This window comes from Canis aureus, chromosome 19 (genome assembly GCF_053574225.1).
Source record: "Canis aureus isolate CA01 chromosome 19, VMU_Caureus_v.1.0, whole genome shotgun sequence".
Taxonomy (NCBI): Eukaryota; Metazoa; Chordata; class Mammalia; order Carnivora; family Canidae; genus Canis; species Canis aureus.
In genome coordinates, this window is record NC_135629.1 from 48,570,847 (window position 1) to 48,582,637 (window position 11,791).

Below are 11,791 nucleotides of genomic sequence, written 5' to 3' on the forward strand. Positions count from 1 at the left end.
CTGTAGGCTTTTCCTAGATGGCTTTTAAGATGCTGAGGAATGTTTCCTCTATCCCTACACTCTGAAGAGTTTTGATCAGGAATGGATGCTGTATTTTGTCGAATGCTTTCTCTGCATCTATTGAGAGGATCATATGTTTCTTGTTTTTTCTCTTGCTGAAATGATCTATCACATTGATTGTTGAACCAACGTTGCATTCTGGGAATGAACATGGTCCCACTTGGTCAAGTGAATAGTCTTCTTAATGTATTTTGGATCCTATTGGCTAGTATCTTGTTGAGAATTTTTGCATCTGTGTTCATCAGGGATATTGGTCTATAATTCTCCTTTTTGGTGGGGTGTTTGTCTGTTTTTGGAATCAAGGTGATGCTGGCCTCATAAACTGAGCTTGGAAGTATTCGCTCCTTCCTATCTTTCAGAACAGCTTTAGTAGAATAGGTATTATTTCTTCTTTAAACATTTGATAGAATTCACCTGGGAAGCTATCCGGCCCTGGACTTTTGTGTCTTGGATGACTGCTTCAATTTCCTCCCTGGTCATCGGCCTCTTCAGGTTTTCTATTTCTTCCTGTTCCAGTTTTGGTAATTATGTGGTTTTCCAGAAATGCATCTATTTCTTCTAGATTGCCTAACTTATTGGCGTATAGCTGCTCATAATAAGTTTTTAAAATCTTTTGTATTTCCTTGGTATTAGTAGTGATCTCTCCTTTCTCATTCATGATTTTATTAATTTGAGTCTTCTCTCTCTTCTTTTTAATAAGGCTGGCTAATGGTTTATCTATCTTATTAATTCTTTCAAAAAACGAACTCCTGGTTTTGTTAATGTGTTCTACAGTTCTTCTGGTCTCTATTTCATTGAGTTTTGCTCGAATTTTATTAACTTTCTTCTTATGCTTAGTGTAGGTTTGATTTGCTGTTCTTTCTCCAGTTTCTTTAGGTGCAAGGTTATCTTGTGTATTTGAGGTTTTTTCCAGTGTTTTGAGGGATGTTTGTATTGCGATGTATTTCCCCTTTAGGACTGCTTTTGTGGTATCCCAAATATTTTTAATGGTTTTATCTTCATTCTCATTAGTTTCTATGAATCTTTTTAATTCTTCTCTAATTTTGTAGTTGACCCATTTTCTTTTTAGGATGCTCTTTAACCTCCACGTGCCTGAATTTCCTCCAAATTTCTTCTTGTGATTGAGTTCTGGTTTCAAAGCATTGTGGTCTGAAAATATGCAGGGGACAATCTCAATCTTTTGGTATTGGTTGAGACCTGATTTGTGACCCAGCATGTGTTCTATTCTGGAGAAAGTTCCATGTGCACTTGAGAAGAATGTGTATTCAGTTGTGTTCGGATGCAAAGTTCTGTATATACATGTGAAATCCATCTGGTCCAGTGTATCATTTAAAGCTCTTGTTTCTTTGATGATGTTGTGCTTAGAAGATCTGTCATTTGCAGAAAGTGCCATGTTGAATTCTTCTACTACTAGTGTACCATTATCTAAGTATGTCCTTACTTCGGTTATTAATTGATTGATATACTTGGCAGCTCCCACATTATGGGCATAAATTTTTATGATTTTTAGGTCCTCTTGTTGGATAGATCCTTGTAGTTTGATATAGTGTCCCTCTTCATCTCCTACTAGAGTCTTTGGGATAATATTTTATTTATCTGACATGAGGATTGCTTCCCTAGCTTTCTTTTGAGGATCATTTGAATGGTAAATAGTTCTCCACCCTTTCATTTTCAGGCTGGAGGTGTCCTAGGGTCTAAAATGAGTCTCTTGTAGACAGCAAATAGATGGGTCTTGCTTTTTTATCCAGTCTGAAACCCTGGGTCTTTTGATGCGATCATTTAGTCCATTCACGTTCAGAGTTACTATTGAAAGATATGAATTTAGTGTCATCATAATACCTATTCAGTCCCTGGTTTTGTGGATTGTTTCTTTGGACTTCCTCTTTCTTTTACAGGGTCCCCCTTAATGTTTCTTGCAGAGCTGTTTGGAGGCCACATATTCTTTCAGTTTCTGCCTATCTTGGAAGCTCTTTGTCTCTCTTTCTATTCTGAATGACAGCCTTGCTGGATAAAGTATTCTTGGCTGCATGTTCTTCTCAGTTAGTATCCTTGATATATCCTGTGAGCCCTTTTTGACTTGCCAGGTCTCTGTGGATAGGTCTGCTGTTAATCTAATATTTCTCCCTATAAGTTAGAGATCTCTTGTCTCTTGCTGCTTTAAGGGTTTTCTCTTTATCTTTGGAATTTGCAATTTTCACTATTAATGTTGAGGTGTTGAAAAAAAATTTTTTTTGGGTGGGGGACCTCTCTATCTCCTGGACCTGAATGACAGTTTCTCTCCTCAAATTAGGGAAGTTCTCAACTATGATTGAGAATGATTTGTTCAAATATGCTTTCTGGTACTCTGTCCCTCTCGGCGCTTTCTGGAACCCCAATTATATGTAGATTTTTCCTTCTGAGGCTATCATTTATTTCCCTAACCTTTCCTCATGGTCTTTTAATTGTTTTTCTCATTTCTCTTCAGCTTCCTTCCTTGCCATCAACTTGTCTTCTATGTTGCTCACTCTTCCACCTCATTAACCCTCAGCATTAGGACCTCCAATTTAGGTTGCATCTCATTTAATTGACTTTGAATTTTGGTCTGATAAGATCTAAATTCTGCAATCATGAGGTTTCTTCAATCCTTTATGCTTTTTTCCAGAGCCACAGTAGCTTTATAATTGTGATTCTGATGGCTCTCTGACATTGAATTGTAATCCAAATTCTACAACTCTGTGGCAGAGAGTAGTTTCTGATTTTTTCTTCTGTGGTGTGTACTCCTGAAATTTATGTAACCTTGCTTGTCAATTCTACTACAAAACATTATAATATATAAATATATTTTAAAATCTCCCAAAAAACAAGTGCATCATTTTGTGTCACTCATGGGCCTGTATAAAAAAGAAACAAACATAGAATTTATGCAGTCTCTAGAATGAGGGGATGTACTATTCCCTCAAAAGTACATACAACCACAGTTTTTGGTGCAGAAGACATAAAACTACCTACACTTATCTCGAACACAGGATCACAGTCTTGATAATCAAAGAGTGGCCCACAGACTAGAATCTGACCATCAACATCACCCAGGAGCTTGCTAGAAATGCAGAATCTCTGGGGCCCAGGACCTGTGATCAGATTCTGCATTTGTAGTATGATCTGTGTGGATGCACACATATGTTGTAAAAATTGAACTTGGAGAAGTGCTGGTTTAGAATACATTTTCTTACTTTTCCCTCTGACTTTTGGCGCAGTGTAATTCCATTTTTGGAGGATGCTTTCTTTTGGATGTAGACATTACAGCATTAGACATTACCAGGAATCCCTAGAGGAAAACTCATTTCTGGCTGAGAACCATTGCTCCAGAGCTTGAAAACTGGAAGGATCCTGGGAAAATCACACTCAATGCCCATCACATACTTGAACGTTAAGTTGGGGTAGATCACTAGATGCCACCACGTGCCACTCTTGCATGGAGAATGGAGCTGAGAAACGTACTTCCTCAAGGATAACATGTTTACCAAAATAAACATGTTATATAAATCGAACAATCCCTATAAGGTTCTCAGTACAAGTGATAGCATATACAGAGACCTAGGTATACCTCTTTAAATTAAGAAATGTATAATGAAGGACTAAATGACAGCTCTAATCTTGTGATAAAGATATCCCTAATTGTACCAGCAAAAATACTTTAAAAAAGTGTCTCCAAACTCATCTTGGAGCCCATGCAGGGGCTTGAACTCACAACCCTGAGATTAAGAGTTGGGCACTTAACCCACAGAGCCACCTAGTTGCCTCTTATAATGGCAAAATTGTCGTGATGTTAATGTGTTTAGTGCCAAATGTTTATTATCAAGAATCTGAAAGCAATTAAAAGTAAAAAGTTAAACAAAAATCCACATTGCTCTTTTATAGCTTGGCTACAGAGCGGAGCTGAGATGTCCAGTGACAGATGAATGGATAAAGAAGCTGTCAAACACACACACACACACACACACACACACACACACACACACACAAACACACAGTGGAATATTGCTCAGCCATCAGAAAGGATGAATACTTACCATTTATATCAAAATGGATGGAACTGGAGGGTATTATGCTGAATGAAATAAGTCAATCAGAGAAACACAATTATCATATGATTTCACTTATATGTGGAATATAAGAGACAGAGCAGAGGATCATAGGGGAAGGGAGGGAAAACTGAATGGCAAGTCATCAGAGAGGGAGAAAAACTATGAGAGACTCTAGGAAAAAAACTGAGGATGCCGGAAGGAGGTAGGTGGGGGGGAATGGGGTGACTGGGTGATGGGCATTAAGGAGGGCATGTGATGTGTGTGATGAGGACTGAGTGCTATACGCAACTGATACATTGTTGAGCACTACATCTGAATCTAATGATGTACTACTATATGTTAGCTAATTGAATTCAAATAAAAAAATTGCTGCACTAATGCTTCAATAAAGCTTATTTTTTTCATGGAAATAAATTTATCCTTTGGGGGATTCCCTCTCCACATTGTGTCAAGAAAAAATAAGTTTTAATCCAGAGGGTGATCTGGCTGTGGGGTCAGGAAGGGGATGAGGGGCACCCAGCAGGGATGGACCATCGAGTTAAGGCTGGAAGGTAGGTTGTTGTGTCTCTGGGGGCTGTTGGGTGGGGAGATCTCCCTGGAAGGGGGAGAGCTCAGTCTCTCCTCCTGACTGACCTGGGACTTCAACCCTTAAAGTAACTTTTTTCTTCCCTTCCACAAATGTCCTCTCCTCCCTTCTCAGCCTTTTGTTTCAAGAACCCAGTAACCACTCTGAAGAGTGACAAAGGAGCTCTTCACACAATTCCTGCCAAAACCAACTAAATCCTCTATTTCTCTAAAAAAATCCCAGCCCCTTCTTCCTGGTTGGGCTTGCAGTTTTTTAAAGGCCTGGCATGCTGCAGCCTCCTTTGCCTGGCAAAGCAATAAAGCTAGTGTTCTTTATCCCAAACTATGCCTTCCCATTGTACTTTGGCTCCAAAGCTCAGGGGTATGTTTTAAAAAAACAAACCAGCTTTTCCACCTTATTAAAAAAAACTTCTCCCTGTGAGGAGATAGTGGGGCTGGGTCCCCATCACAGGTCAATGATTTGAAGATCAAGAGACCTAACCCAGGTGGTTACTTGGTCACAGACTTTGAGAAAATTATAACTTCAAGCTGGGATAAGATGCTAGGGGATTCACACATCAGGAAGATGGTTAAGTTCAGAGAAAGGGAATAAAAATAAATCAACTGGAATTTAAATAAAAACTTAAAAAACCTGGATTCACCACTTCTAAACAGGTCTCCTGGGAACAAAGATTCATTAGAGAAATTTCCTTGTGTGCAAAACAATTTTCCACTTGGGAACCATGCTGGAGACACAAGAGGGAAAGATGCCTAATAAGCAGATACAGAGAACTGTAAATACCTCTTCGTCTCCAGTCCTTTAGCCCCTGCAACCTTGGACAGGAATGGCTATGCTTCTTATCTGTTTGGAGGCCGATGCCTCACTCCTTTCTACTTCCTTGGCTGAGGACAGAGCTTGAGTCCCTATCATCTGTCATCCACGGAGGAAGTCTGAATTCCACAAGGTGACCTCCCTGTCATAAGGACTCACCTCAGCCAGGTGAGTCCAACGCTCCAATAGACTGTAGATGAGAGGGTCAGAGAGAATGAAAGCCAAGAACATGGACCCGTCATCACCTGAGACCCAATTCAACTTAGGCCAGAGCAAGAGATCATTGTGTTTGTTTGCTTTAATAATTAATGTATTTATCTAGTGCTAATGTCACAGAGTGACTGCAGCTCAGACTTTTGAAGGTCTTTCATATTGTTTATCATTAAATTGCTGTTATTGCAATGCTAGAAAAAGTATGTTGAGATTGTTAAATTCAATGTGTGGCCTAATTGGGTGTGATTTTATTTCCAATGTCCCTGGAGGACATTGATCACTGTCTGGAGCCAGCTTTGCCTGTCACACTGGAGAGAGTGGGTGGAGGCTAGGGATGCTCTAAACACTCTACCGCACTCAGGACACACCTCACTCCAGGGCAAACTCTGGCCAGAATGTCCTTGGTGCAGAGACAGAGAAACCCTGAGTTAAAGACTATCAGTATTTGGAACACACCTGTCTTCAGAATCTGCCTTCCACCTTGTAACACTTATTTTCTGCCAGAAAATTCACAGTAACTCCTTGGCTATCAGTTTAAAAGTTCCAACTACAAAGAATGTAACAGCTGTAAGCTTCTCCAGGTTGTGGGTGATAGTGATGTTTCTTCTTTTCTTTTCTTTTCCTTTCTTTTCTTTTTTTTCTTTCTTTATTTCCTTCCTTCCTTCCTTCCTTCCTTTTTCTTTCTTTCTTTCTTTCTTTCTTTCTTTCTCTTTCTTTCTTTCTTTCTTTCTTTCTTTCTTCCTTCCTTCCTTCCTTCCTTCCTTCCTTCCTTCCTTCTTTTGATTTTATTTATTTATTCATGACAGACAGAGGGAGAGAGGCAGACACATAGGCAGAAGGAGAAGCAGGCTCCTCACAGGGAGCCTGATGCAGGACTCAATCCCTGGACCAGAATCATGCCCCGAGCCAAAGGCAGATGCTCAACTGCTGAGCCATCCAGGCATCCGTCTTGTTGTTTCTGTCAATTTCAGTGAACTTCAGATATTTGATGGACAATCTGTTTGGAATTTATTATTATATGCCTTTATGTTACTCTCTTTATTTAAAAAACATTATCAGCATTTCAAATGATATCCTCAGATCATTGTTTCTTAATTGATATTTGGAAGATATTTTGACCATAAAATTTTAAAGTTTTGTTTAAATATGTCTACCTTACTTACTTCTGAGTTTCTTTCTTTATTTAAGTGGTGTTTCCCATCTGTAAATTTTGTGTAGTTTTCTTGATGTTTTATTATATTTTATGGTTACACGCTGACATCATAATCCCTCTGGGTTTTTATAAGATCTGAGGGATGGGACCAATTTCATATTGTTACAGATAGATATTCCTTTATGCCAGCATTTATTTAGCAATTCAAGCTTTCCCACTGAAATTAAATACATCTTACCATATGGTAGATGCCCTGCGATACCCTCAGATACACTGAGACCTAATTCTTGACTCTTTTTTTAAATAATAAATTTATTTTTATTGGTGTTCAATTTGCCAACATACAGAATAACACCCAGTGCTGATCTCGTCAAGTGCCCACCTCAGTGCCCACCACCCAATAACCCCACCCCCTGCCCTCCTCCCCTTCCACCACCCCTAATTCATTTCCCAGAGTTAGGAGTCTTCCATGTTCTGTCTCCCTTTCTGATATTTCCCACTTATTTTTTCTCCTTTCCCATTTATTCCCTTTCACTATTTTTTTAATTTATTTTTTATTGGTGTTAAATTTACTAACATACAGAATAACCCCCAGTGCCCGTCACCCATTCACTCCCACCCCCCGCCCTCCGCCCCTTCTACCACCCCTAGTTCGTTTCCCAGAGTTAGCAGTCTTTACGTTCTGTCTCCCTTTCTGATATTTCCCACACATTTCTTCTCCCTTCCCTTATATTCCCTTTCACTATTATTTATATTCCCCAAATGAATGAGAACATATAATGTTTGTCCTTCTCCGACTGACTTACTTCACTCAGCATAATACCCTCCAGTTCCATCCACGTTGAAGCAAATGGTGGGTATTTGTCATTTCTAATAGCTGAGTAATATTCCATTGTATACATAAACCACATCTTCTTTATCCATTCATCTTTCGTTGGACACCGAGGCTCCTTCCACAGTTTGGCTATCGTGGCCATTACTGCTATAAACATCGGGATGCAGGTGTCCCGGCGTTTCATTGCATTTGTACCCTTGGGGTAAATCCCCAACAGTGCAATTGCTGGGTCGTAGGGCAGGTATATTTTTAACTGTTTGAGGAACCTCCACACAGTTTTCCAGAGTGGCTGCACCAGTTCACATTCCCACCAACAGTGCAAGAGGGTTCCCTTTTCTCCGCATCCTCTCCAACATTTGTTGTTTCCTGCCTTAATTTTCCCCATTCTCACTGGTGTGAGGTGGTATCTCATTGTGGTTTTGATTTGTATTTCCCTGATGGCAAGTGATGCAGAGCATTTTCTCATATGCATGTTGACCATGTCTATGTCTTCCTCTGTGAGATTTCTGTTCATGTCTTTTGCACATTTCATGCTTGGATTGTTTGTTTCTTTGGTGTTGAGTTTAATAAGTTCTTTATAGATCTTGGAAACTAGCCCTTTATCTGATATGTCATTTGCAAATACCTTCTCCCATTCTGTAGGTTGTCTTTGAGTTTTGTTGACTGTATCGTTTGCTGTGCAAAAGCTTCTTATCTTGATGAAGTCCCAATAGTTCATTTTTGCTTTTGTTTCTTTTGCCTTCGTGGATGTATCTTGCAAGAAGTTACTATGGCCAGTTCAAAAAGGGTGTTGCCTGTGTTCTTCTCTAGGATTTTGATGGAATCTTGTCTCACATTTAGATCTTTCATCCATTTTGAGTTTATCTTTGTGTATGGTGAAAGAGAGTGGTCTAGTTTCATTCTTCTGCATGTGGATGTCCAATTTTCCCAGCACCATTTATTGAAGAGACTGTCTTTCTTCCAATGGATAGTCTTTCCTCCTTTATCGAATATTAGTTGCCCATAAAGTTCAGGGTCCACTTCTGGATTCTCTATTCTGTTCCACTGATCTATGTGTCTGTTTTTGTGCCAGTACCACACTGTCTTGATGACCACAGCTTTGTAGTACAACCTGAAATCTGGCATTGTGATGCCCCCAGCTATGGTTTTCTTTTTTAAAATTCCCCTGGCTATTCGGGGTCTTTTCTGATTCCACACAAATCTTAAAATAATTTGTTCTAACTCTCTGAAGAAAGTCCATGGTATTTTGATAGGGATTGCATTAAACGTGTAAATTGCCCTGGGTAACATTGACATTTTCACAATATTAATTCTTCCAATCCATGAGCATGGAATATTTTTCCATCTCTTTGTGTCTTCCTCAATTTCTTTCAGAAGTGTTCTATAGTTTTGAGGGTATAGATCCTTTACATCTTTGGTTAGGTTTATTTCTAGGTATCTTATGCTTTTGGGTGCAATTGTAAATGGGATTGACTCCTTAATTTCTCTTTCTTCAGTCTCATTGTTAGTGTATAGAAATGCCACTGACTTCTGGGCATTGATTTTGTATCCTGCCACGCTACCGAATTGCTGTATGAGTTCTAGCAATCTTGGGGTGGAGACTTTTGGGTTTTCTATGTAGAGTATCATGTCATCGGCGAAGAGGGAGAGTTTGACTTCTTCTTTGCCAATTTGAATGCCTTTAATGTCTTTTTGTTGTCTGATTGCTGAGGCTAGGACTTCCAGTACTATGTTGAACGGCAGTGGTGAGAGTGGACATCCCTGTCTTGTTCCTGATCTTAGGGGAAAGGCTCCCAGTGCTTCCCCATTGAGAATGATATTTGCTGTGGGCTTTTCGTAGATGGCTTTTAAGATGTCGAGGAATGTTCCCTCTATCCCTACACTCTGAAGAGTTTTGATCAGGAATGGATGCTGTATTTTGTCAAATGCTTTTCTGCATCCAATGAGAGGATCATATGGTTCTTGGTTTTTCTCTTGCTGATATGATGAATCACATTGATTGTTTTACGGGTGTTGAACCAGCCTTGTGTCCCGGGGATAAATCCTACTTGGTCATGGTGAATAATTTTCTTAATGTACTGTTGGATCCTATTGGCCAGTATCTTGTTGAGAATTTTTGCATCCATGTTCATCAGGGATATTGGTCTGTAATTCTCCTTTTTGGCGGGGTCTTTGTCTGGCTTTGGAATTAAGGTGATGCTGGCTTCATAGAACGAATTTGGAAGTACTCCATCTCTTTCTATCTTTCCAAACAGCTTTAGGAGAATAGGTATGATTTCTTCTTTAAACGTTTGATAAAATTCTCCTGGGAAGCCATCTGGCCCTGGACTCTTGTGTCTTGGGAGGTTTTTGATGACTGCTTCAATTTCCTCCCTGGTTATTGGCCTGTTCAGGTTTTCTATTTCTTCCTGTTCCAGTTTTGGTAGTTTGTGGCTTTCCAGGAATGCGTCCATTTCTTCTAGATTGCCTAATTTATTGGCGTATAGCTGTTCATAATATGTTTTTAAAATCGTTTGTATTTCCTTGGTGTTGGTAGTGATCTCTCCTTTCTCATTCATGATTTTATTAATTTGAGTCTTCTCTCTCTTCTTTTTAATAAGGCTGGCTAATGGTTTATCTATCTTATTAATTCTTTCAAAGAACCAACTCCTGGTTCTGTTGATCTGTTCCACAGTTCTTCTGGTCTCGATTTCGTTGAGTTCTGCTCGAATCTTTATTAACTCCCTTCTTCTCTTGGGTGAAGGATCTATTTGCTGTTTTTTCTCTAGCTCCTTTATGTGTAAGGTTAGCTTTTGTATTTGAGTTCTTTCCAGTTTTTGAATGGATGCTTGTATTGCGATGTATTTCCCCCTTAGGACTGCCTTTGCTGCATCCCAAAGATTTTGAACGGTTGTATCTTCATTCTCATTAGTTTCCATGAAGCTTTTTAATTCTTCCTTAATTTCTTGGTTGACCCTTTTATCTTTTAGCAGGATGGTCCTTAGCCTCCACGTGTTTGAGGTCCTTCCAAACTTCTTGTTGTGATTTAGTTCTAATTTCAAGGCATTATGGTCTGAGAATATGCAGGGGACAATCTCAATCTTTTGGTATCGGTTCAGACCCGATTTGTGACCCAATATGTGGTCTATTCTGGAGAAAGTTCCATGTGCGCTTGAGAAGAATGTGTATTCAGTTGAGTTTGGATGTAAAGTTCCGTAGATATCTGTGAAATCCATCTGGTCCAGTGTATCATTTAAAGCTCTCGTTTCTTTGGAGATGTTGTGCTTAGAAGACCTATCGAGTATAAAAAGAGCTAGATTGAAGTCACCAAGTATAAGTGTATTATTATCTAAGTATTTCTTCACTTTGGTTAATAATTGATTTATATATTTGGCAGCTCCCACATTCGGGGCATATATATTGAGGATTGCTAAGTCCTCTTGTTGAATAGATCCTTTAAGTATGATATAGTGTCCCTCTTCATCTCTCACTACAGTCTTTGGGGTAAATTTTAGTTTATCTGATATAAGGATGGCTACCCCTGCTTTCTTTTGAGGACCATTCGAATGGTAAATGGTTCTCCAACCTTTTATTTTCAGGCTGTAGGTGTCCTTCTGTCTAAAATGAGTCTCTTGTAGACAGCAAATAGATGGGTCCTGCTTTTTTATCCAGTCTGAAACCCTGCGCCTTTTGATGGGGTCATTAAGCCCGTTCACATTCAGAGTTACTATTGAGAGATATGAGTTTACTGTCATCATGATATCTATTCAGTCCTTGTTTTTGTGGACTGTTCCACTGAACTTCTTCTTAAAGGGGAATTTTAAGAGTCCCCCTTAAAATTTCTTGCAGAGCTGGTTTGGAGGTCACATATTCTTTTAGTTGCTGCCTGTCTTGGAAGCTCTTTATCTCTCCTTCCATTTTGAAGGAGAGCCTTGCTGGATAAAGTATTCTTGGTTGCATGTTCTTCTCATTTAGGACCCTGAATATATCCTGCCAGCCCTTTCTGGCCTTCCAGGTCTCTGTGGAGAGGTCTGCTGTTACCCTAATACTCCTCCCGATAAAAGTCAGGGATTTCTTGTCTCTTGCTGCTT